General features: G+C 47.2%; 1 protein-coding gene across 3 annotated transcripts in view; it reads right to left on the bottom strand.

Annotated features, from left to right (window-relative positions):
• The window catches only part of RPAP2 (RNA polymerase II associated protein 2), a 1,184,138-nt gene that overhangs the window by 1,164,887 nt on the left and 506 nt on the right, over positions 1-18,745 (bottom strand). The window lies entirely within an intron of this gene.

Below are 18,745 nucleotides of genomic sequence, written 5' to 3'. Positions count from 1 at the left end.
TTTAAGGTACTGTGCAAATCCGGTTGTGCGTTTCTTTCAGCCGCGGTGAAAGTGTTTGAAATCTTTCTCCAATCCGAGGGCTTGTCCTTCTCTTCTCTTTTGAACTAACTTTTCTACCAACCAACCTCGTCCGGAAACCGTGCCACGAACTTTACCGCAAACTACCCTGAACTGTATTATCTTGAGCAAAAGACTTTAGAACCATCGACTTTGGCCCTAAGCCTTTTGTATATGATTTTATCATTCAAGTCTCTTGTCCGCTTGCCCTGAGTACTTGCCTGTTGGTGTGGATTCATTTCTGTTAACTTTTGTCTTTCCCTCCTTTTTAAATTGCTGGAGTGCCATTTTGCTCCCACTTCATTTTGTGAGCTTAACTTGTGGTTTGGTGTATTGAGAGTGTGATTTTTTAGACTGCTTATAATAGTGTAATGTTATACAACTGAAGAGTGAAATAAATGTATATTCTTTTACTTGAAAACCTTGAGTCAGTGTTTGCCTGAATCATAATTGCTGTCCTTTGTGTAACTATTTGATACTGCTCACTTACTCTTGAGATAAATCTGGCTGCTCTACTACTGCTATCACTTTAACTGTGAGGTACAGGTGTGTACCAAAGGTGAAATTGTACCATCACTTGTAGTCTTAATTGTGTGTGGTGTTCCCAAAGGGTACTGCATATAATTCTGCCTAACATTGGGGAATCACTAGTTTTAGAGTAGGGACTGGACCTGGAGACAGTACACGTCTGTAATCATTAGCCGGCGCAGGTACTACTATATAATACCTGCGCCGAGTAATATATAGTCACTTACACCAGTCCACGGTCTGTGTAGTAGCCAGTGTTGCCATGTCTGCTTATTATAAGTGACTTTGGGCTTCTCTTTGCCCAAAGTCGCTTATAATATTTCAAGGTCACTTGTTGCGGTTTTTGTCTGGTTATTACCCTTATTAAGCGCTTATTGTTGCGCTTTTTCAGTTGATAGGGTTAATAAGCAGACAAAAACAGCAACAAGTAGAATGACTTCACTGCTCTGGCCCTGACTCATTAACAGGAATGAACTTGAGGTAACTTCCCTGGGCCGTCACTATCAGCTTTCTTCTCTTCGCTTCAATCACTGCTGCAGCGCCAAGTCCGACCCCTGCTGCTAAGTTTCATTCAGGAGTTATTTTTTTGGATTTGATTTTGTGAAAGGCAGTGCTCGTTTCTATTTGGAATGTTCTTCTATTAAAAAAGGCCTGTTGAATTACATTTTTTTTCGTGTTTCACTTTCAGTTCAGTCTGTCCGTGTGTTAATGATCCCCCACACTTTTCTGGACTTGAGCCCTATTGATGACATTTAAAGACCTGCGGAATTGCTTACTCTGACTTACCTCACTATCTTTCCGGTAAATAGGCTTAACGATTGCACTATCCTGCAGCAAAAGCACATTGTCCTGTCTGGCCCAGGTCCAATCCCTGCCCTTACATCCTTGGAACGTGCAGGCACATTAGGTATGTTTGGATTACATAGCGGTACAAAAACGTGTAATCCAGGAGAAAGGCTTTTCAAAGTATGAGCTCGCGAGGATGGTAGGATGAGGACCAGAAGGGTAACTGACCATAGGAGAATGACCCACCAGCGAGTCAAAGACCAGGAGTGTGACAGACCAGGAGGAGCAACACACAGCTCACGAGAGAATAGTTGCCCAGTGGGCCCGTTTCATGCATACATGATGATATGAGCCAGTCCTTGATTTTCACTTGCAGGCCATGCCTATCATGGGAAGCACAAAAATGGCAGTCCAGCATTCAACGAAAGATGCCCAGACTGGCCCACATTGTCACACATGACGCGTTGCTACCTGGCAACTATGTATGGGAGCCAAGGACAAACTCAAGAAGACAAGGACCAAAGGAGAGCGACTCGCCAAGGACCAGTTGGGCAACAGACCAGAGAAGCCAATAATATACTTTTAAATAACATATAGACAAGAAATGGAAACAAGAGTGTTAGGAAGAATTCTCTGTTTAGGCTGAATTTCCTAACCTAGTGAGTCCTCCAGCAGCTTTGCTGGATTTTTGGGGTTTATTGTTTTCTCCTGCCAAGAGTGAGACTCTTTTACCCTCACTCTTGGACATGACTTGAGAGTGTTTCTGTGACTTGCTATGTGCTTATGGGCTAGGGGGTAATTTTCCCCATAGGCCATCATTGGTTTTTGAATGTGTGTTACACAGCACCCTCAGTGCAGTAGCACAGGGGTGTCCTAGAGACCCCCAAACATAGACTCCACACCCTGGGACTGACTACTGTCTCCCTGGGTCTGTAAAGTTACCATTGACTTTACTAGTCTTAATTTAGGAACTTAACCAGTACAAACCATCTTACTGTGGAAGTACTGGTAGGGGCAATTAGATTGCCCCTGGGTCTGTTGTCGAGGGGGTACTGTCCCGTCCCCCCTCGCCGAGTTCTGGCTGGTGGCAGTGGATACCACGGAAATATTCCACCAGGATATTTCCCAATGGGATTTCCCATTGTTTTTAATGCACCACTTTTTGGTGCAATGTTAAAGATACCGCCGGTTTATTTATTTAATATAAATTCACCGGTTGGGATTTTTTGCCAGAACTCGCCGCCAAAATAGCGTCTAAGTTCACTTCAGTAACCCTGAAGCCGAGTCGAGCCTTTGTTCCACTTTTGGCGGGCTTCTGCACAGAAGCCCTCCAAAGTGGTGCCATTCTGTCTGGGTACCACAGGGGGTGTGGGAGGGGGTTTAGGCACCCTGGACTGAGTTGCCTTGCCAACTCATGTCGCGCTCTAGTGTGATTGGCCCAAGTGGTGAGCCACCCCGCTCACCACTTAGCATGTTTGAGTGACAGCTAGGCTGTATGAATGGGGGTTTGCTGCATAAAAGCAGGGTTTTTGGGACTGGTTCTTCAGAAGTCGCCACAGGACCTAAGAAGCCGAAGAGGGAGAAGCCGAGCCGACCTGCCGAGACGACACCACCGGTGAAGCCCTGCAGAACCGTCTCACCACTTTTTCCGACGACAGAGGAGATCTCCCACCGGAGAGTCTTCTTCCCTTAACTGGTGGGGACAACCAGTTGCTGCCTTCTTTTCGCCGTCCCGAAGCATCTCGTGGCCGCCTTGCCTGTGCCAAGCACCCTGGCAACCGGGATACCACTTTTTACCTCAACCGCGAAAGAGGGGTACAAATCCTTTGTGACCGGAAAACTCCACGGCTGGTCTCTTCCCTGGTAGTGCAACGATCTGCAGCTTTCCTCCACGCCGGGATCACCTCTTCCCCTGGACGACGCCGCGACTTACACCCACTACCAGGAACAACTACCACCGCTGGAGGATCCTTTCCACTTTTAAAAGGTACTGTGTTCCGCCCGGCCTCCCTTGCCACCGATTGTACGGGGTAGATTTAGCCCTCGGCTCTCGAACCTGGGTAGGTCTGGGATACCCTAACTAAACTTTCCAGAACCGTAGTAAAGCCTTTTTCTCTCACCTGCAAAGACTGATGACATTGTGTGATCTTGGGCATATTTTTCGCCTGGCTCCCTCTAAAGCGGGCCCCGAACTAATTCTCCTTGTTCCACCATTGACTGTCTTTGCTAACCTTATGTGAAAAGTGTTTTACCTTACTGCTCTCTTTATTTCTGCCTTTTCCCTCCCTTTTGCTAATACTTGTTGGAGTGTCATCTAACGTTAAGCGCTCACCTCTGTTTGGAAATAAGTGGGGTTAACTTAGAATTGTCCAACAAATGATTAGGGATGTACATATGAGTGATAGTAACTGTGTTTGACTTTCTTATCTTTTCTATTGTGCTAGTGTAATTTATGAGTGTACCTTTAATAAATAAGTCTATACTTTTACACCTAGCTCTGGTGAGTGTTTGCTTGTGCTACTGTGCCTCTGTACCTATTATGTATCCTCTGTATACTGCCTAACTCTTCTTGAGGGAAGTCTGACTGCTCAGCCACAGCTACCACAGTGAATCTGTGTGGTACAGACTGCTACCAAGTGGGTTTACTGCCAACACCTGTAGACTTAAATCTTTTGCAGTGGTCCCAGAGGGAACTGCACAGGTTTCTGCCTAACGCTGGTGTACAGCGGTGGGATCTGTATTGAGTATACACTTTAGAGTACTTTTGAGATACCTTAGTGCAACTAACCACAAAGCTTAAGCCCAAGAAAGAAAAAGTCATTTTTAACCTGTCTACTATGGAAAGTTATAGTCAAGAGTCCCTTGCTACAAAAACTGCTGATTGTCTAAGACTTCTCTGTAAGCATAAGAATCTCATGACTAAAGGAAAGAAAATAGAGCTAATAGAAAGGTTGTTAGAAAACCAAAGTCTGGAGGATGGTCCAGAGGAACCTATCACTCCAGCAAATGTAGAAAGCAGCAATGATATTGATATGGCACAAAGTATTGATGATCTTGGGTCAGAACCAGAAGAGGAGGATGAAACTGTTGTAGATAGTCCCTCTAGGCCTCTGTCTGCTCTACCAGCTGTACCTACTGGACCTTTGCCAGGTCCCACATTTAGCCCTCAATACTTTGAACTAGAGAAAATGAAACTTGAATTAGAGTACAGGAAACTTAATGCTCAAACTGACAAAGAACTGAGGCTAAGGGAAATGGAGCTCAAGTATGAGCTAGAAATGAAGAAATTGTCTGTTGAGAATGCTTCTCTCTCTGGCTCCTCTAGAAGTTCCAGTCCTAAAAGACCCCGGATGCCTAAGGAATTGATTGGTATGTATGAGCCTAAGTTGGATGTGTTGGATTGGTTGTCTATGTTTGAGTATAATCATGGGCTCCAGAACATCACAGGTAATGAGTTACTCACCTGGTTGTTCTCTAGGCTTCCCCCTGTTGCAACTGATGTGGTAATGGAGTTGGGGGAGGAGGATAGGAAAGAGTATGAATGTGTGAAACTAGCTTTGATAGCTAGGTTTGGGAAGACCCCTTCCCAGTATCTTAAGAGGTTTAGGAGCCTCAAAAAGCATGATGGTACCCCTTGGGCTACCTGGGTGTGCGAAGGGCTGAAAAACTTAGAGGGATGGATTAAGGGTTACAAGGTGAACACTTATGAAGGAATGAGAAATCTGGTCATGATGGAGTCAATTTATGATGCCTGCTCTCCTGAGCTCAGACAGCACTTGGCTGATTCACAGGAATTAGATCCTAGGAAACTTGCTAAGGCTGCTGACTTGTGGGTTGCCAACAGGGCTACTCACAAGGATTCTGGGGTCACTCACAAGAAGGATGAGGGAAGACAGCCTAAGAAAGACTCCAAAGAGAATTCTAATAATCCTAATTCCAAAGAGGGCCCCAAACAAAACCATAAGGGTAAGCCACCTGGGAAACCACAGCAGAGTAGTATACCTTCTGGTGCTAAACCAGAAGGAGGTCAGAACAAGCCTCCATTCCAAAGGACCTTTGGGGCCTGTTATGTTTGTAAGGCTACTGACTATGTGAAAGGAGATCCCAGATGTAAGGGTAAACCTTCAGGGGTCCAACTTGTCTCCTTAGCCTTCGCTCCAGAGGAGGAAGTCACTATGGCAAGTGGAAACTTTCTACTACTGGCTGATGAACCCACTGGAGTCTCAGCCAGTGTTTCTTTAGTCTCTCTGGGGTTGTGGGAACAACAAAATTTAGATGTGTATAATTCTATCCCAGATAATACTAAAGAGTATTATAAGGACAGTGTCCACGTGAATGGTCAGGAGACTCCTGCCATCAGGGACACTGGGGCCAGCATAACTGTGGTGGATGAATCATTTTTCAAGGCAGAGGATGTTGCTAAGGCACCCAAATGCCTCACCAAGTTAGCTGGAGGGCCTGTGCAGATGTGTCCCCAGTTACCAGTTCTCATCCAGTGTAATGATATGGCTGTGAAGATACCTGTCAGTATACAATGTGAAGTGCCAGGAAGAGTTCTGCTAGGAAATGACCTGAAAGCTCTGGGAGTTGCGTCACATACCCCCAGACCTCCTAGTAAAAGGTTACAGGAGCTCACCAAATCTGCAAGAGAGAAAACCCTGCGAGGTTTATCTCAGGAGATGATGACAGAAATCACTCCTCTCCCACTGGAACAACTTACTGCAGTAACTACCAGATCAGGAGCAAAGGGGCCACCCAAGACTCCTAGGAAAAAGCCTACAGCAAGCACTCCAGTGCTTCCAACAAGGACTTCCCCGAGGTTGTCCAAAGTTACACCTGTAACTCCACCTCCAGCTGAGGCTGAGAGGGAGGTACAACCCTGTTTGGTTGAACTAGACTCTGAAGAAGAGCTAGTAGGAGGCCCAGAACTTATTGGAGACCTGGACCCGGCTGACCATCCTGAGCTGCAGTCTTTACTGGCAGAAGGTGGACCCAGCAGGACAGCTTTTCGTAAGGGACAAAGAGAATGTCCAACTCTGGAGGGCCTTCGCCAACAGGAAGCTTCTCAGGCTGATGGGCAAGAGCCTGGGAAGTATAGGTTACACTGGGAAGATGGCCTCTTCTACAGTGAACCAACTGAATCTGAACCTGGAGCCTACCAACGCCTGGTAGTGCCCCAAGAGAACAGACAACAGTTCTTGCAACTAGCCCACGAGATTCCTTTGGCTGGTCACTTGAGTTTCAAGAAGACCAAGGAAAGGCTCTCTCTCTACTTTTATTGGCCAAAGATGGGGGCTGAAGTAGATATTGCAGGAGCTGCCATACCTGCCAGACTTCTGGTAAGGTTGGTTCCAAGAATGTGGCACCTTTAGTGCCTCTCCCAGTTGTGGGAGTCCCATTTGAGAGGGTAGGGATTGACATTGTTGGTCCCCTTAATCCCCCAACCTCCTCAGGCAACAGGTTTACCCTTGTTGTAGTAGACCATGCTACTAGGTACCCTGAGGCAATTCCTATGAGGACTGTTACAGCTCAGGCTGTGGCTAAGGCCCTCCTTGGTATCTTCACCAGGGTAGGGTTTCCTAAGGAGGTGATCTCTGACAGGGGGACAAATTTTATGTCCAACTACATGAAGGCCATGTGGAAAACCTGCAGAGTCACCTACAAGTTCTCAATCGCCTACCACCCTCAGACAAACGGGTTGGTAGAAAGATTTAACAGAACCATGAAGAGCATGATAGGTGCCTTAGAAGAACCCCTTAAGAAGAAGTGGGACCTTCTACTGCCATGCCTTCTATTTGCTTATAGGGAAGTCCCTCAGGAGGGAGTGGGTTATTCTCCCTTTGAACTTCTCTATGGCCATCCCGTCAGAGGCCCCTTGGCCCTGATTAAGGAGGGGTTGGAGAGTGCTCCTTCCCCCAAGCCAGTCAGAGTGACTGACTATGTGATAGGTCTCCGAAGGAGAATGTCACACATGATGGCAGAAGCAAGTGACAACTTGAAAGCTGGCCAAGCTCTGATCAAACATTGGCATGATCAGAAGGCTAACATGGTTGAGTTTACTCAAGACCAGCTAGTTCTAGTTATGCTTCCAACAAGGCAGAGGGCCTTGCAAGACAAATGGATGGGACCCTTCAAGGTTGTGGGAAAACTTGGAGAGGTCAACTATCTGGTGGATCTGGGCAAACCCAGGGAAGCTCCCAGAGTCTTCCACACCAACCGCCTCAAAGCCTATGTCTCTAGACCAGAAGTAGGAGCATTGCTTCTAGCTTCATCAGAAGAGGAGGAGGAGAGTGAAGCTCTACCTGACCTCCTGAGAGGCTTACCTTTGGACGAAAAGGTTGAAGGAGTTAATCTCTCTTCAGATCTGACCCCTGAGCAACAGGAGGAGTGCAAAGCTATGTTAAATCAGTTTGCCCCCCTGTTCTCACTTTCACCAGGCTTGACCCCTTGGGGACAGCATGAGATACTCACTGGTGACTGCCTGCCAGTCAAAAGCAGGGGATATAGAATGTCAGAACATGTCAGAACCCACATCAAAGGGGAGGTCAAGAAGATGCTTGATCTCGGGGTAATAGAGCCCTCTACTAGTCCATGGTCTAGCCCAGTAGTGTTAGTACCAAAGGCAGGATCCAAAGAGTTGAGATTCTGTGTGGACTATAGAGCTCTTAATGCAGTCACCAAGACTGATGCCCACCCTTTGCCTAGGACAGATGAGTTGGTGGATAAACTTGGTGCAGCCAAGTACCTCAGCACACTGGACCTTACGTCAGGCTACTGGCAAATAGCCCTGACAGACCATGCCAAGGAGAAAACTGCATCTTCTACCCCAGTTGGCCTATACCAATTCAAGGTTATGCCTTTTGGACTGAAAAATGCACCTGCAACATTACAGAGGGTGGTGAACCAAGTTCTGGCTGGGATGGAAGACTTCTGCATGGCATACTTGGATGACATTGCAGTCTTCAGCCACTCCTGGGAAGAACATGTGACCCACTTAGGACATGTTTTGCAGGCTCTTGAGCAGGCCAATCTGACCATAAAGGCAAGCAAGTGCCAAATTGGTCAGAGTAAAGTGGTCTACCTTGGACATGAGGTAGGAGGTGGAGAAATAAGGCCTTTGCTCAGCAAGATTGAAGCTGTGCAAAATTGGACAACACAGACTACTCAGACCCAGGTGAGAGCCTTCTTGGGCCTCACTGGGTACTACAGGCATTTCATTGAGAACTATGGGACCATAGCTTCTCCCCTGAATGTGATCTCCTCTCCAAAATTCCCTAAGAAGGTCAAATGGAATGAGGAATGCAATCAGGCCTTTGAAAACCTGAAGAAAGCTCTCTGCCAAGCTCCAGTACTCAGAGCTCCTGACTACCACCAAACTTTCATTGTACAAACTGATGCTTCCAATGTAGGTATAGGTGCAGTTCTTAGCCAACTGGATGAGAAGGGTAGGGAACACCCCATTTGCTTCATCAGTAGAAAACTGAAGGATCCTGAAACAAGGTGGGCAACAATCGAAAGAGAATGCTTTGCTATTGTGTGGGCACTGAAGAAGTTTAGGCCATACTTGTATGGTTCTACTTTTGTCATTCAGACTGACCACCAACCCTTGAGATGGTTAATGCAAATGAAAGGGGAAAATCCAAAACTATTGAGATGGTCAATCTGCCTCCAAGGGTTTGATTTCACATTGAGCACAGGTCAGGGTGTCACCATCAAAATGCTGATGGACTCTCTAGGATGTATGTCATCGACTAGAGGTATGAGGTTCATCCAGGAGTGGATTAAATCCTCCTGTCCCTTAGTCTGAGGGGGGCGAGTGTTAGGAAGAATTCTCTGTTTAGGCTGAATTTCCTAACCTAGTGAGTCCCCCAGCAGCTTTGCTGGATTTTTGGGGTTTATTTTTTTCTCCTGCCAAGAGTGGGACTCTTTTACCCTCACTCTTGGACATGACTTGAGAGTGTTTCTGTGACTTGCTATGTGCTTATGGGCTAGGGGGTAATTTTCCCCATAGGCCATCATTGGTTTTTGAATGTGTGTTACACAGCACCCTCAGTGCAGTAGCACAGGGGTGTCCTAGAGACCCCCAAACATAGACTCCACACCCTGGGACTGACTACTGTCTCCCTGGCTCTGTAAAGTTACCATTGACTTTACTAGTCTTAACTTAGGAACTTAACCAGTACAAACCATCTTACTGTGGAAGTACTGGTAGGGGCAATTAGATTGCCCCTGGGTCTGTTGTCGAGGGGGTACTGCCCCGTCCCCCCTCGCCGAGTTCTGGCTGGTGGCAGTGGGTACCAAGGAAATATTCCACCAGGATATTTCCTAATGGGATTTCCCATTGTTTTTAATGCACCACTTTTTGGTGCATTGTTAAAGATACCGCCGGGTTATTTATTTAATATAAATTCACCAGTTGGGATTTTTTGCCAGAACTCGCCGCCAAAATGGCGTCTAGGTTCACTTCAGTAACCCTGAACCCGAGTCGAGCCTTTGTTCCACTTTTGGCGGGCTTCTGCACAGAAGCCCTCCAAAATGGTGCCATTCTGTCTGGGTACCACAGGGGGTGTGGGAGGGGGTTTAGGCACCCTGGACTGAGTTGCCTTGCCAACTCATGTCGCACTCTAGTGTGATTGGCCCAAGTGGTGAGCCACCCCGCTCACCACTTAGCATGTTTGAGTGACAGCTAGGCTGTATGAATGGGGGTTTGCTGCATAAAAGCAGGGTTTTTGGGACTGGTTCTTCAGAAGTCGCCACAGGACCTAAGAAGCCGAAGAGGGAGAAGCCGAGCCGACCTGCCGAGACGACACCACCGGTGAAGCCCTGCAGAACCGTCTCACCACTTTTCCCGACGACAGAGGAGATCTCCCACCGGAGAGTCTTCTTCCCTTAACTGGTGGGGACAACCAGTTGCTGCCTTCTTTTCGCCGTCCCGAAGCATCTCGTGGCCGCCTTGCCTGTGCCAAGCACCCTGGCAACCGGGATACCACTTTTTACCTCAACCGCGAAAGAGGGGTACAAATCCTTTGTGACCGGAAAACTCCACGGCTGGTCTCTTCCCTGGTAGTGCAACGATCTGCAGCTTTCCTCCACGCCGGGATCACCTCTTCCCCTGGACGACGCCGCGACTTACACCCACTACCAGGAACAACTACCACCGCTGGAGGATCCTTTCCACTTTTAAAGGTACTGTGTTCCGCCCGGCCTCCCTTGCCACCGATTGTACGGGGTAGATTTAGCCCTCGGCTCTCGAACCTGGGTAGGTCTGGGACACCCTAACTAAACTTTCCAGAACCGTAGTAAAGCCTTTTTCTCTCACCTGCAAAGACTGATGACATTGTGTGATCTTGGGCATATTTTTCGCCTGGCTCCCTCTAAAGCGGGCCCCGAACTAATTCTCCTTGTTCCACCATTGACTGTCTTTGCTAACCTTATGTGAAAAGTGTTTTACCTTACTGCTCTCTTTATTTCTGCCTTTTCCTTCCCTTTTGGTAATACTTGTTGGAGTGTCACCTAACGTTAAGCGCTCACCTCTGTTTGGAAATAAGTGGGGTTAACTTAGAATTGTCCAACAAATGATTAGGGATGTACATATGAGTGATAGTAACTGTGTTTGACTTTCTTATTTTTTCTATTGTGCTAGTGTAATTTATGAGTGTACCTTTAATAAATAAGTCTATACTTTTACACCTAGCTCTGGTCAGTGTTTGCTTGTGCTACTGTGCCCCTGTACCTATTATGTATCCTCTGTATACTGCCTAACTCTTCTTGAGGGAAGTCTGACTGCTCAGCCACAGCTACCACAGTGAATCTGTGTGGTACAGACTGCTACCAAGTGGGTTTACTGCCAACACCTGTAGACTTAAATCTTTTGCAGTGGTCCCAGAGGGAACTGCACAGGTTTCTGCCTAACGCTGGTGTACAGCGGTGGGATCTGTATTGAGTATACACTTTAGAGTACTTTTGAGATACCTTAGTGCAACTAACCACAAAGCTTAAGCCCAAGAAAGAAAAAGTCATTTTTAACCTGTCTACTATGGAAAGTTATAGTCAAGAGTCCCTTGCTACAAAAACTGCTGATTGTCTAAGACTTCTCTGTAAGCATAAGAATCTCATGACTAAAGGAAAGAAAATAGAGCTAATAGAAAGGTTGTTAGAAAACCAAAGTCTGGAGGATGGTCCAGAGGAACCTATCACTCCAGCAAATGTAGAAAGCAGCAATGATATTGATATGGCACAAAGTATTGATGATCTTGGGTCAGAACCAGAAGAGGAGGATGAAACTGTTGTAGATAGTCCCTCTAGGCCTCTGTCTGCTCTACCAGCTGTACCTACTGGACCTTTGCCAGGTCCCACATTTAGCCCTCAATACTTTGAACTAGAGAAAATGAAACTTGAATTAGAGTACAGGAAACTTAATGCTCAAACTGACAAAGAACTGAGGCTAAGGGAAATGGAGCTCAAGTATGAGCTAGAAATGAAGAAATTGTCTGTTGAGAATGCTTCTCTCTCTGGCTCCTCTAGAAGTTCCAGTCCTAAAAGACCCCGGATGCCTAAGGAATTGATTGGTATGTATGAGCCTAAGTTGGATGTGTTGGATTGGTTGTCTATGTTTGAGTATAATCATGGGCTCCAGAACATCACAGGTAATGAGTTACTCACCTGGTTGTTCTCTAGGCTTCCCCCTGTTGCAACTGATGTGGTAATGGAGTTGGGGGAGGAGGATAGGAAAGAGTATGAATGTGTGAAACTAGCTTTGATAGCTAGGTTTGGGAAGACCCCTTCCCAGTATCTTAAGAGGTTTAGGAGCCTCAAAAAGCATGATGGTACCCCTTGGGCTACCTGGGTGTGCGAAGGGCTGAAAAACTTAGAGGGATGGATTAAGGGTTACAAGGTGAACACTTATGAAGGAATGAGAAATCTGGTCATGATGGAGTCAATTTATGATGCCTGCTCTCCTGAGCTCAGACAGCACTTGGCTGATTCACAGGAATTAGATCCTAGGAAACTTGCTAAGGCTGCTGACTTGTGGGTTGCCAACAGGGCTACTCACAAGGATTCTGGGGTCACTCACAAGAAGGATGAGGGAAGACAGCCTAAGAAAGACTCCAAAGAGAATTCTAATAATCCTAATTCCAAAGAGGGCCCCAAACAAAACCATAAGGGTAAGCCACCTGGGAAACCACAGCAGAGTAGTATACCTTCTGGTGCTAAACCAGAAGGAGGTCAGAACAAGCCTCCATTCCAAAGGACCTTTGGGGCCTGTTATGTTTGTAAGGCTACTGACTATGTGAAAGGAGATCCCAGATGTACGGGTAAACCTTCAGGGGTCCAACTTGTCTCCTTAGCCTTCGCTCCAGAGGAGGAAGTCACTATGGCAAGTGGAAACTTTCTACTACTGGCTGATGAACCCACTGGAGTCTCAGCCAGTGTTTCTTTAGTCTCTCTGGGGTTGTGGGAACAACAAAATTTAGATGTGTATAATTCTATCCCAGATAATACTAAAGAGTATTATAAGGACAGTGTCCACGTGAATGGTCAGGAGACTCCTGCCATCAGGGACACTGGGGCCAGCATAACTGTGGTGGATGAATCATTTTTCAAGGCAGAGGATGTTGCTAAGGCACCCAAATGCCTCACCAAGTTAGCTGGAGGGCCTGTGCAGATGTGTCCCCAGTTACCAGTTCTCATCCAGTGTAATGATATGGCTGTGAAGATACCTGTCAGTATACAATGTGAAGTGCCAGGAAGAGTTCTGCTAGGAAATGACCTGAAAGCTCTGGGAGTTGCGTCACATACCCCCAGACCTCCTAGTAAAAGGTTACAGGAGCTCACCAAATCTGCAAGAGAGAAAACCCTGCGAGGTTTATCTCAGGAGATGATGACAGAAATCACTCCTCTCCCACTGGAACAACTTACTGCAGTAACTACCAGATCAGGAGCAAAGGGGCCACCCAAGACTCCTAGGAAAAAGCCTACAGCAAGCACTCCAGTGCTTCCAACAAGGACTTCCCCGAGGTTGTCCAAAGTTACACCTGTAACTCCACCTCCAGCTGAGGCTGAGAGGGAGGTACAACCCTGTTTGGTTGAACTAGACTCTGAAGAAGAGCTAGTAGGAGGCCCAGAACTTATTGGAGACCTGGACCCGGCTGACCATCCTGAGCTGCAGTCTTTACTGGCAGAAGGTGGACCCAGCAGGACAGCTTTTCGTAAGGGACAAAGAGAATGTCCAACTCTGGAGGGCCTTCGCCAACAGGAAGCTTCTCAGGCTGATGGGCAAGAGCCTGGGAAGTATAGGTTACACTGGGAAGATGGCCTCTTCTACAGTGAACCAACTGAATCTGAACCTGGAGCCTACCAACGCCTGGTAGTGCCCCAAGAGAACAGACAACAGTTCTTGCAACTAGCCCACGAGATTCCTTTGGCTGGTCACTTGAGTTTCAAGAAGACCAAGGAAAGGCTCTCTCTCTACTTTTATTGGCCAAAGATGGGGGCTGAAGTAGATATTGCAGGAGCTGCCATACCTGCCAGACTTCTGGTAAGGTTGGTTCCAAGAATGTGGCACCTTTAGTGCCTCTCCCAGTTGTGGGAGTCCCATTTGAGAGGGTAGGGATTGACATTGTTGGTCCCCTTAATCCCCCAACCTCCTCAGGCAACAGGTTTACCCTTGTTGTAGTAGACCATGCTACTAGGTACCCTGAGGCAATTCCTATGAGGACTGTTACAGCTCAGGCTGTGGCTAAGGCCCTCCTTGGTATCTTCACCAGGGTAGGGTTTCCTAAGGAGGTGATCTCTGACAGGGGGACAAATTTTATGTCCAACTACATGAAGGCCATGTGGAAAACCTGCAGAGTCACCTACAAGTTCTCAATCGCCTACCACCCTCAGACAAACGGGTTGGTAGAAAGATTTAACAGAACCATGAAGAGCATGATAGGTGCCTTAGAAGAACCCCTTAGGAAGAAGTGGGACCTTCTACTGCCATGCCTTCTATTTGCTTATAGGGAAGTCCCTCAGGAGGGAGTGGGTTATTCTCCCTTTGAACTTCTCTATGGCCATCCCGTCAGAGGCCCCTTGGCCCTGATTAAGGAGGGGTTGGAGAGTGCTCCTTCCCCCAAGCCAGTCAGAGTGACTGACTATGTGATAGGTCTCCGAAGGAGAATGTCACACATGATGGCAGAAGCAAGTGACAACTTGAAAGCTGGCCAAGCTCTGATCAAACATTGGCATGATCAGAAGGCTAACATGGTTGAGTTTACTCAAGACCAGCTAGTTCTAGTTATGCTTCCAACAAGGCAGAGGGCCTTGCAAGACAAATGGATGGGACCCTTCAAGGTTGTGGGAAAACTTGGAGAGGTCAACTATCTGGTGGATCTGGGCAAACCCAGGGAAGCTCCCAGAGTCTTCCACACCAACCGCCTCAAAGCCTATGTCTCTAGACCAGAAGTAGGAGCATTGCTTCTAGCTTCATCAGAAGAGGAGGAGGAGAGTGAAGCTCTACCTGACCTCCTGAGAGGCTTACCTTTGGACGAAAAGGTTGAAGGAGTTAATCTCTCTTCAGATCTGACCCCTGAGCAACAGGAGGAGTGCAAAGCTATGTTAAATCAGTTTGCCCCCCTGTTCTCACTTTCACCAGGCTTGACCCCTTGGGGACAGCATGAGATACTCACTGGTGACTGCCTGCCAGTCAAAAGCAGGGGATATAGAATGTCAGAACATGTCAGAACCCACATCAAAGGGGAGGTCAAGAAGATGCTTGATCTCGGGGTAATAGAGCCCTCTACTAGTCCATGGTCTAGCCCAGTAGTGTTAGTACCAAAGGCAGGATCCAAAGAGTTGAGATTCTGTGTGGACTATAGAGCTCTTAATGCAGTCACCAAGACTGATGCCCACCCTTTGCCTAGGACAGATGAGTTGGTGGATAAACTTGGTGCAGCCAAGTACCTCAGCACACTGGACCTTACGTCAGGCTACTGGCAAATAGCCCTGACAGACCATGCCAAGGAGAAAACTGCATCTTCTACCCCAGTTGGCCTATACCAATTCAAGGTTATGCCTTTTGGACTGAAAAATGCACCTGCAACATTACAGAGGGTGGTGAACCAAGTTCTGGCTGGGATGGAAGACTTCTGCATGGCATACTTGGATGACATTGCAGTCTTCAGCCACTCCTGGGAAGAACATGTGACCCACTTAGGACATGTTTTGCAGGCTCTTGAGCAGGCCAATCTGACCATAAAGGCAAGCAAGTGCCAAATTGGTCAGAGTAAAGTGGTCTACCTTGGACATGAGGTAGGAGGTGGAGAAATAAGGCCTTTGCTCAGCAAGATTGAAGCTGTGCAAAATTGGACAACACAGACTACTCAGACCCAGGTGAGAGCCTTCTTGGGCCTCACTGGGTACTACAGGCATTTCATTGAGAACTATGGGACCATAGCTTCTCCCCTGAATGTGATCTCCTCTCCAAAATTCCCTAAGAAGGTCAAATGGAATGAGGAATGCAATCAGGCCTTTGAAAACCTGAAGAAAGCTCTCTGCCAAGCTCCAGTACTCAGAGCTCCTGACTACCACCAAACTTTCATTGTACAAACTGATGCTTCCAATGTAGGTATAGGTGCAGTTCTTAGCCAACTGGATGAGAAGGGTAGGGAACACCCCATTTGCTTCATCAGTAGAAAACTGAAGGATCCTGAAACAAGGTGGGCAACAATCGAAAGAGAATGCTTTGCTATTGTGTGGGCACTGAAGAAGTTTAGGCCATACTTGTATGGTTCTACTTTTGTCATTCAGACTGACCACCAACCCTTGAGATGGTTAATGCAAATGAAAGGGGAAAATCCAAAACTATTGAGATGGTCAATCTGCCTCCAAGGGTTTGATTTCACATTGAGCACAGGTCAGGGTGTCACCATCAAAATGCTGATGGACTCTCTAGGATGTATGTCATCGACTAGAGGTATGAGGTTCATCCAGGAGTGGATTAAATCCTCCTGTCCCTTAGTCTGAGGGGGGCGAGTGTTAGGAAGAATTCTCTGTTTAGGCTGAATTTCCTAACCTAGTGAGTCCCCCAGCAGCTTTGCTGGATTTTTGGGGTTTATTTTTTTCTCCTGCCAAGAGTGGGACTCTTTTACCCTCACTCTTGGACATGACTTGAGAGTGTTTCTGTGACTTGCTATGTGCTTATGGGCTAGGGGGTAATTTTCCCCATAGGCCATCATTGGTTTTTGAATGTGTGTTACACAGCACCCTCAGTGCAGTAGCACAGGGGTGTCCTAGAGACCCCCAAACATAGACTCCACACCCTGGGACTGACTACTGTCTCCCTGGCTCTGTAAAGTTACCATTGACTTTACTAGTCTTAACTTAGGAACTTAACCAGTACAAACCATCTTACTGTGGAAGTACTGGTAGGGGCAATTAGATTGCCCCTGGGTCTGTTGTCGAGGGGGTACTGCCCCGTCCCCCCTCGCCGAGTTCTGGCTGGTGGCAGTGGGTACCAAGGAAATATTCCACCAGGATATTTCCTAATGGGATTTCCCATTGTTTTTAATGCACCACTTTTTGGTGCATTGTTAAAGATACCGCCGGGTTATTTATTTAATATAAATTCACCAGTTGGGATTTTTTGCCAGAACTCGCCGCCAAAATGGCGTCTAGGTTCACTTCAGTAACCCTGAACCCGAGTCGAGCCTTTGTTCCACTTTTGGCGGGCTTCTGCACAGAAGCCCTCCAAAATGGTGCCATTCTGTCTGGGTACCACAGGGGGTGTGGGAGGGGGTTTAGGCACCCTGGACTGAGTTGCCTTGCCAACTCATGTCGCACTCTAGTGTGATTGGCCCAAGTGGTGAGCCACCCCGCTCACCACTTAGCATGTTTGAGTGACAGCTAGGCTGTATGAATGGGGGTTTGCTGCATAAAAGCAGGGTTTTTGGGACTGGTTCTTCAGAAGTCGCCACAGGACCTAAGAAGCCGAAGAGGGAGAAGCCGAGCCGACCTGCCGAGACGACACCACCGGTGAAGCCCTGCAGAACCGTCTCACCACTTTTCCCGACGACAGAGGAGATCTCCCACCGGAGAGTCTTCTTCCCTTAACTGGTGGGGACAACCAGTTGCTGCCTTCTTTTCGCCGTCCCGAAGCATCTCGTGGCCGCCTTGCCTGTGCCAAGCACCCTGGCAACCGGGATACCACTTTTTACCTCAACCGCGAAAGAGGGGTACAAATCCTTTGTGACCGGAAAACTCCACGGCTGGTCTCTTCCCTGGTAGTGCAACGATCTGCAGCTTTCCTCCACGCCGGGATCACCTCTTCCCCTGGACGACGCCGCGACTTACACCCACTACCAGGAACAACTACCACCGCTGGAGGATCCTTTCCACTTTTAAAGGTACTGTGTTCCGCCCGGCCTCCCTTGCCACCGATTGTACGGGGTAGATTTAGCCCTCGGCTCTCGAACCTGGGTAGGTCTGGGACACCCTAACTAAACTTTCCAGAACCGTAGTAAAGCCTTTTTCTCTCACCTGCAAAGACTGATGACATTGTGTGATCTTGGGCATATTTTTCGCCTGGCTCCCTCTAAAGCGGGCCCCGAACTAATTCTCCTTGTTCCACCATTGACTGTCTTTGCTAACCTTATGTGAAAAGTGTTTTACCTTACTGCTCTCTTTATTTCTGCCTTTTCCTTCCCTTTTGGTAATACTTGTTGGAGTGTCACCTAACGTTAAGCGCTCACCTCTGTTTGGAAATAAGTGGGGTTAACTTAGAATTGTCCAACAAATGATTAGGGATGTACATATGAGTGATAGTAACTGTGTTTGACTTTCTTATTTTTTCTATTGTGCTAGTGTAATTTATGAGTGTACCTTTAATAAATAAGTCTATACTTTTACACCTAGCTCTGGTCAGTGTTTGCTTGTGCTACTGTGCCCCTGTACCTATTATGTATCCTCTGTATACTGCCTAACTCTTCTTGAGGGAAGTCTGACTGCTCAGCCACAGCTACCACAGTGAATCTGTGTGGTACAGACTGCTACCAAGTGGGTTTACTGCCAACACCTGTAGACTTAAATCTTTTGCAGTGGTCCCAGAGGGAACTGCACAGGTTTCTGCCTAACAAAGAGAATACATGTCGGAAAAATGCAATTATAATAAAATATGTTTGTTCTAACACACCATGTCTGTGTTCTCTCTTTGTATATTTATGCTATTGTGTGATGTTTCTTATTTTTGTAGACCTATCCACAGTGTTTTAAGTCTGTGCTTGTTTTTTTCTGCTTATTTGGGTGGGAGTCAGCTTGTTTTGGAAGGGCACTCAGCTTATTTTTCTTTCCGACCTGGCAACACTTCAGCAGTTACTGAGTCTGCGAGCATTCCAGC

The sequence above is a fragment of the Ambystoma mexicanum genome, chromosome 1q, assembly GCF_040938575.1.
Source record: "Ambystoma mexicanum isolate Mex_15411 chromosome 1q, UKY_AmexF1_1, whole genome shotgun sequence".
NCBI lineage: Eukaryota > Metazoa > Chordata > Amphibia > Caudata > Ambystomatidae > Ambystoma > Ambystoma mexicanum.
Note: the sequence above shows the minus strand (reverse complement) of the source record. Positions and strands in the feature narration are given on the sequence as shown.